Raw genomic sequence first — 8,203 nt, forward strand, 5'->3', positions numbered from 1 at the left:
TTTGGACATTTAAAATATCCAAAATAAACAAAACAGGAGCAACAAATAAAATGAATTGTGAAGTCTCTGTACAAATAAAATTCTCCTACAAAAAAGGTCAAGATGAGACTAAAACACCAGACTTTTATCCCCCAGTTTTTAGAAGAAAGAGAAAAACAATAAATCTTGCAAATTGAAATTATTGAGCTTTCTTTAATTTATCAGGCGATTAATTGATTTATTGTTTATTGTAACAGGCTTAGTTATTGTACATTAAGTGTGTGTGTGATGCTGATACAGTACGATTACCGTTCAATATGACGTCTGATACCTATCAAAAAAATCTGTCAAAGAATCTGCAGCAATTTTTTTTAAAATTCTTTTCTGTGTGTTATAGTTTTTAGAATAAAACATTTCTCAGTCACTCCAAGGTCAGTATCAGCATCTCAGACCTAAAAGAAAAACAGAAATCGGTATCAGCCAGCAAAAGCCTGATTGGTGCATCTTTAATTTAGTTGAAAATAAAATATCTTTCATTTTAAAAAAAATTTACAAAAAAGTTTAAAAGATGCAGAAGATTCTTAATGTCGGCTAATAAAAAAAAAAAAACATGTTTGGGATTGGAGCTGAAATCAGATCTCATTTAGTCACAGGGAAATGTAAAACAAGTTGCATCAATAGCCAACCAGGCTTGATCTTCCTGAGTGACAGCAGTGAGCATCCGACCAATGAGGGCAAAATGTCGAACCCGGGGAAGAAACCAAACAGTGGGCGTACGGGAATGCTTCACATTCAGTGATTTAAAAAAAAAAAAATTTTTCCAAAGTATGTGCACAAGAACATGGAGAAGCCTTGCAGTGCAAGTGCCTCAGACACCCCAAAAATGCTTTCCTCCATGACGAAGAATTCACATTTTATGCAACGCAACCTGCCCTTTATATAGTCGACCAAAATTAGTTGTTTAATTAAAACGTTACACTGTATTTAGGCTACTTTTCCTTTTGTGGTTTTCGGTATTCGATTCCACAGACAACAAGCATCCATCAGAGCGGCCATCCTGTGAGACGTGACTGACATCAGTCAGCCATGAAGAGGGACCCTCAGCCGGTGCTTTCATCACAAAGCCATCACCTCCAGCGCAAACACACACACCCCACAAACACACACATTTACACAACCTGACAGATTTCAGTTCAGCCCTGACTAACCACTCTCCTCCTTGTCGAGGCATCACTCTCCCACACTCATTCACTCCTGCTCTCCATTCAGAACATATCCTGGCTATCTTTTTTGTCGTTTTTTTTTCTGTTTACATAATTTCTGCCTTTCTTATTCGTTTCCCCCACTTTTACATCCCCGCATCAAACAGTGTTCCAGCTACTTTTCATCCTTGTTTCTTTTTTGTTTGTTTGTTTGTTTGTTTTCGGATGCCCCGGGCTCCGATTTTTCCTCCCATCTTAACAACAGATCCACGCCAGCTACACAACGTGATGGGAGCGTCTCATAACCCAGCACACACCTACCTACAGTTGCCGAAATGGTGGGGGAGGGGGATGAGCGAGGCCGACACGCAAGCACACGTGCGCGCAAAATCACAAATTGGGAGGCGCCAGATTGCATCCAAGGTGATGGATGGATCACGGTGGGAAGGAACTGTGCCTGTTCAATTACAATCATTACCATCACTTAGGGAGATTTGTCATGGTCAAAGTGAGGTAAAGCTGCGGGGGAAAATCACCTTGAGGCACGCAAGGTGGCGTCACTTTTCCCGAAGGAGCATTAGATCCTCCAAACCCGCTTTGGGCAGAACATTTCCAGATGTTAGGTGAAAGAAAAATCCCTTCCCTAGCATACGATTCATCTCTCTTCACGCTACAAAAACCTCTAGATGCCTGTCACTGTCTTCTCAAGCAGAGGCCATGTGGAAGTGTGTATGAGTGAGTCGGTCCGCTGCTACATGGAGGCGAGGGAAAGAGGTGGGGGGGAGACAAGGCCTTGCAGTGGCTGACTCAGACTGAGAATGGATGGAGGAGAAGTTAACGCTGTGAAGAGGAGTGATAAAAACTGCTCTGTCTGGACCCGCCGGAGTCCGCAGTGACAGGCGGACTGACGTGGAGTGGGGGGAAACTTTACCAGATCGCACACAAATCTGCTGACGGGAACTTTTACTTTGTTTGACAGTTTGATCAATAGAGATTTTAGCTTCTTTTCTCTTTTTTATTATGATCTGTGTAGTGATGTGTGTGAACATCATCGCACTGCTTGTTCTTGCGTCCTGGGCCGTGCTGATCCATTCAGAAGGATCCATTCTGATCACAGAGGCCTATTACAGAACAGTGGATCCACTCCAAACCACCACACACACACACACACACACTCTTTCTCCACCACCGGTCACAACCTCTGTCCACAGAGGTCCTCTGTCCAAACACACACACGTTTGTGTGGCTATCTTTGTGGGGACTTTCCATTGACTTCCATTCATTTCTACGGCCTAAACTTTACCCTTACCCCTATCCTAACCCTAACCCTAAACAAAACTCAATTCACATCTTAGTCCTAAATCTGACCCCTGACACAAAAACAGTGTTTCCCCTTGTGGGGACCAGGCTTCGGTCCCCACAAGGAGCAGTGGGTCCCCCACAACGTGGTATATGTCAGGAAAATGGTCCCCACCAGGTACTAGAAACAAACACACACACACACACACACATTGATCTACTCTCCCCTCCTGCCTCCATTAGAGTAATGGATCTCCTGTGTTAAGAAGACAAGCCAGTCCTGTTTGTCTTCTGTTTCTTTTGCATTTTGGTGACATCACTTTCACGCTCCCTGAATCAGTGCACACAGAAGATGGCCTGACAGTCATTCTTCTGCGTCATGGCAGAAGAATGTTCCGCATCCGTTTCTATCACAGGCAGAAGAGGGTTTGGGGGGTTTTATTACTCCCCTCCTCTTCCTCCTTGCACTGATTACAGTCAATCTGTTAGCGCCAGTAGGTGAGTAGGTGATCCCCAATCTGCTCCGCCCTGATGTCACTTTGTCAATCACACATGCTTGATTTTCTCACGTTATCTCTGTTATTATGCAGGCGAAGCCTTGTCGTTTCACAATCGTGCACATGTCATCTTTACCTCTTTTCCCTCCCAACGTCCGATCTCTCCCTCGCTCTCCGGCTCATCTTCTCCCGCCTGAACCTTACTCCGTTTTTTCTTGTTTTTTTTTTTTCCCCCTCCACGGCTGTGTCCATTCACAACTGCTCACCAACGCGCGCACAATCCATTCGCAGCCAATCACCCTGAACCCTCTGTGGGAAGATTACCCACATCTATACGGGTGATGCGGCTCTCACGCCGGGGTGGAAACACAACGGTGGTACCCAGGTAACATAACATTCCTCTTTCTTTTGTAGAGCAGAATTATCCTCACATTGTTTTGAAACCAGACACACCATACTCTATGTTGTCTCAGCTTTATAAATATAATGCAAATGTGAAATCTTGGTAGAGGAAACAAACAAAAAAGCAAAAGATAAAGTAAAACGAGTTTTAGCAATATATATATATATATATATATATATATATATATATATATATATATATATATATATATATATATATATATATATATATATATATATATATATATATATAAAAAGCTAAAATAAATCTCAGTATCCATCCCTTTAGATCAAATATTTTTTCAGTTATGTTGCATACTTTTTTTTTTTTTTTCCCCCATTACGGGGTCTTTTGTGGGCTCTAGTGTCCCTTATATGACAGTAGGCAGGGAGGACATGCGGCAAATGTCGGGTCCGGGAACGGCTGTGTCAGGACTCAGGGCCTCCAGGTGTCGGTTGCGCTATCCCCTACGCCACCACAGCACGCCCCAGTTATGTTGCATACTTAAAAGCTTTATGTTTTCCTACTGTTTTGTTTTTGCTTAATGTGTTCCTCAGCGGAGTGGGAGGGTGTTTTTGTTAGAGGGGGGCAGAAAGAGATGGCAGCCCGGGTCGACAGTCACACAAAGGACGTCACTGCACCTTTACGCAGGTGTTTGTTACTCTGCGTGTGTGTGTGCGTGCGTGCGTGTGTGTGTGTGTGAGACTGGGTGACAGGTTGGAGAGAGTAATCTCCCCAGGATTAAGAGCGCTGCTCCCGTGTTAATGTGACTGTCAATGAGAATTAAGTCCCAGGACGGATCCTCTTCAGCCGCCCTCTCCTCTCCTGTCCGCCCTAATAACAGCGCTTTCGGTGGAGAGCCAGAGCCGCGTTCAAAACAAAACAATGGGCAAATAATTACGGCGTCTCCAATACAGTACAAATTGCAGAGCCGAAGAGATATGAGAGGGAGAGAAGGGGGAGGGAAGAAGGGGAAACAAGGACGACTAACAATTACAACACGATAGGGGTTGGGTCTCATTACTGCGTCCATTAACATGCAGCAAGTAATTTTCGCTTCTCGCTTAAGCCTGTAGGAGTGTGTGAGTGAAGGGGGAGCGATAGAGGATGAGAGACACAGTGAGGGAGAGAGAGAGAGAGAGAGAGAGAGAGAGAGAGAGAGAGAGAGAGAGAGAGTGTTGCTTCTGTTTGCGCCCAATAGAGAGCTCCTGCACCACACCTCTCGTCTCACACCGCCTCAGTGCGCACGATCTGCTCGGAGAAACCGACAACTCCTGATTTATTTTTATTTTGTTCATAGGTGTCATTTTCATATCTTAAAATTTTTCTGAGCTCCCTGGATTTACCGCTCCCACTAACCAACAGTACGTCACAATCCACGCAACCCCCCCTCTCTCTCTCTCTTTTTATCTTTTAAGAAAATTGCCTGGTCAGCTGAGATCGCTCTCCGGCCGCTCCTTTAGCCCTCTCCCAGTCATGAAACGCTGCATCAATTTCTGCCGTAGTTTGCGCCACAGACACCGGGAAGAAACCGGGTCGGCGTTTCACTCAACTCATGGTGTGATCTACGCTTGTAAAATCACGATTCAAGAGCGAATAACTCTAAAGTGACATCGTAAAGTCATTTCTTATCATCGCTTGGAGGCTTAGTGACTCCATCCTTGTGTCATGGTCCTACTGACAGGGCGCTGTGAAAAGAGATGGGTGGTTAGGGGGTGAGAGTAGTTGGGGGATGAGGGGAGGGGGGGTTAATGCCATCTTACCCGGATCTACAATCACGAAGACATGATCAGTGCCAACTGTACAGGATCCAAGTGAGCGACAGAAAGAGCGAGAGAAGTGGAGCACTTTTGTCACTTTTCTGCTTCAACTTCCAGACTTCAAACAGTCAACCCTTCTGAGCCTCTTTGTCCAGGTCCCACACAAAATAGTGCGAAGAGAGCGCTTTACTGCTGCGCCGGAGAAACGGCACAGGTGAGCAATAGCGACCGGCTCCGGGCTGCCTTGATCTCACCGAGTCCCATCTCAAGATCAAACTGGAGCCGGGGAACGGGGAAGGTAAAAGTCTCCAAGATGTGCGTTAATTCCGTCCCTCCGGAAGGCGAGCTCCGGCTCCAAACAAGTTCCTCTCACTCCCTCCTCTTCTTCCCTCCAAGTCGCTGACACGGAGATGCGCCGCGGTCGCCCGAGAGAGATGCTGATGAGAGTGAAGGGATTCAGGGATGCAGGAGTGATACTCCTGATGCTCTCCCGTCGCTCCTCCCGAGCGGGGATCGATTGGACATGAGGAACGCGATGCGAGCCCGACCTCCCCGATTCAGAACACGTGCAACAGCGCCCGCCCAGTTCACCGGGCTCCGCTCCGCACCCTGCTTCGTCTTCTGCTCCCTCACTGATGTCACGTAGTTCACACAGCAGCCTGGACTCCAGCGGGTCCGAGTAGAGACGGAGCAGATCAAAGCGTTTTAGATGTTGAAGAGCCAATCTTTGCCGAATAATGTTAGTTTTATCCCAGGGTTCCAAAAATCTATGGAAATCCAGATGTGCCGAAATTCATTTAATGAAACGTCTCAGTAAACTTTCAAACAACTTCAAAAATTACAAGCCACAACAATATTGGAAAATACGTATGTGAATAAGTGAACTCTTGTAAAATAAATAAATAGCCTTACCCATGAAAGTCAAAGCCAGCTGGCACTACTGCAGTCAAGATAAGTGGCTTGAGATTAATTTGTTTTTCATTTCTGTGGATAGAAAATGTGCATGAAAAGCATCTATTGATGACCCGCTGTTAGTTTTCTGGTATAGAGAAAAAAGTTTTTAATTTCAAATTTCCTTATATTTCCTGTAGTCCATTAGGCCATGTCCCAATGTATATGGAAGAGCAACAAGCCCACAGCATGACAGATCCTCAACCGTACTTAGCATGGAGGCATGAGGGCCTTTTCCACACGTCCATCCAATGTTTCACACCAAACCAAGCAGGAGCATTTGTTGCTGAAAAACTCAATATCAGTCCTACATGACTAAAGCGCAAAGTTTCAGTGTAAGTCCCAGTGATTTCACATGCTTACGGCTGTGATGGTAGGAGGGAAAAAGCTATTGACACATTCTATTTGTAGTCGGAAGAGTTTCATCCATCCATCCATTTTCTAACACCCTTCTTCCCTAATGGGGTCGGGAGGGTTGCTGGTGTCCATCTCCAGCTGCGTTCCGGGCGAGAGGCGGGTTCACCCTGGACAGGTCGCCAGTCTGTCGCAGGGCAACACAAAGACATACAACCATGCACACACACACTCACACCTAGGGAGAATTTAGAGAGCCCAATTAACCTGACAGTCATGTTTTTGGACTGTGGGAGGAAGCCGGAGAACCCGGAGAGAACCCACGCATGCACAGGGAGAACATGCAAACTCCATGCAGAAAGACCCCGGGCCGGGAATCGATCCCAGGACCTTCTTGCTGCAAGGCAACAGCTCTACCAACTGCGCCACTGTGCAGCAGTCGGAAGAGTTTCCAGACTGAAATTCAACAAGGAAGCCCACTGAACTGTGGGAGAGCAGACTGGGAAGGTTGCCTAGCAGCCACCGCTTCGGTAAATCCAAACTCCAAGCACAACGCGCTTTATTTGAGTGTGACATCATTCCTAGATCCGAGTTCTGACTGTAGACCCAAACTGAGTTTGGCGTGAGAGAGAAGGCTAACTAATCTGTACTTGTTGAATCACAGATTACATCATGGTGCACCGAGAACCATGAAAAAAAAACAACAACTAACATCTAGTCACTTCCAGTTTAATGAATTAAGTGTTTATTGATAAATAATTGACCTACTTATATTGCTACGAATCATTTCTACTCACTTTTAACTTAATGAAGACAAGCATGTATACATTTATAAAATTTTTTGCTCTATTTATACCTAAGAAAAAGTGTCAAGATAGCAGCTGGAAATGGCATACATTAACCATCCAAATGGTTCCACCTTAAGGCATTTTTTTTTTTTTTTTTTTTTGTTACACAAACACAAGGAGACCATGTGTGTGTGTGTGTGTGTGTGTGTGTGTGTGTGTGTGTGTGTGTGTGTGTGTGTGTGTGTGACCCTTCACTCGTCAGCACCTCATTATATGTGTGTGAAGGTGCGCGTGTGTATGAGCCGAGGAAGGGGGGAGCGCGTTCCTGACAGATGGACAGCTGAGCCGCTCAGGTGCCTCATCGCTCGTCCAACAATAGCCGGCCCGGCGTCTTCGCCGCGGTCATGTTCCGTTTCAACACTTGGAGATGCGCGATGATGTAAGCCTACTCCCTTCCACCACAGACCCCCATCTCTGAGCCTGAACCGCACACCCATAAACAAAGAGGTGCGCACACGGACCACCACCGAGACGTTAAACAGAATTTAATCACCGCAGCCTCTCCATTGCGCGCCTGGAGACAGCCTATCAATTATCCCATCCCAGAATATTCCAGCGTGTTGATGGCGATTGATTGTCCTGCGCTGTATTTGCAGTCATTAAGGCTTAGTAGAGATCGATGTCCACTAACGACCCGAGGTGAGGGGTATCCGATACGTTCGGATGTCTCCCTTGAACTCCTGCTGCCAGTACCGCTTCTGTCAAAGGTACTTTTGGGGGATTTTTTTTTTTTTTTGTTTTGTTTTGTTTGGGAGGGGAGTAAACGAGGGCGTCCGCAGCTAATCAACGCAATCAGAGGCATGCAACATACACCCGGATGAGACGTAGGGTGTAACGACGCTGTTTTAGTTCCTAAGAAGGCCTTTTGGACCAAGTGTGCCACCTGCGAACAGAAAGAAAAAGTGCAGCA

At 45.8% G+C, this 8,203-nt stretch overlaps 1 protein-coding gene across 1 annotated transcript in view; it reads right to left on the minus strand.

Moving 5' to 3' along the window:
- tafa4b (TAFA chemokine like family member 4b) overlaps positions 1–5,696 on the minus strand; it is a 54,983-nt gene extending 49,287 nt beyond the window's left edge. The window contains exon 1 of the mRNA XM_044122740.1: positions 5,144–5,696. The gene's annotated coding sequence lies outside the window, so the exon portion shown is untranslated. The remainder of the gene's footprint in view (positions 1–5,143) is intronic.
- Between the last annotated feature and the right edge of the window lie 2,507 nt (positions 5,697–8,203).

Source organism: Gambusia affinis, linkage group LG07 (assembly GCF_019740435.1).
Source record: "Gambusia affinis linkage group LG07, SWU_Gaff_1.0, whole genome shotgun sequence".
Taxonomy (NCBI): domain Eukaryota; kingdom Metazoa; phylum Chordata; class Actinopteri; order Cyprinodontiformes; family Poeciliidae; genus Gambusia; species Gambusia affinis.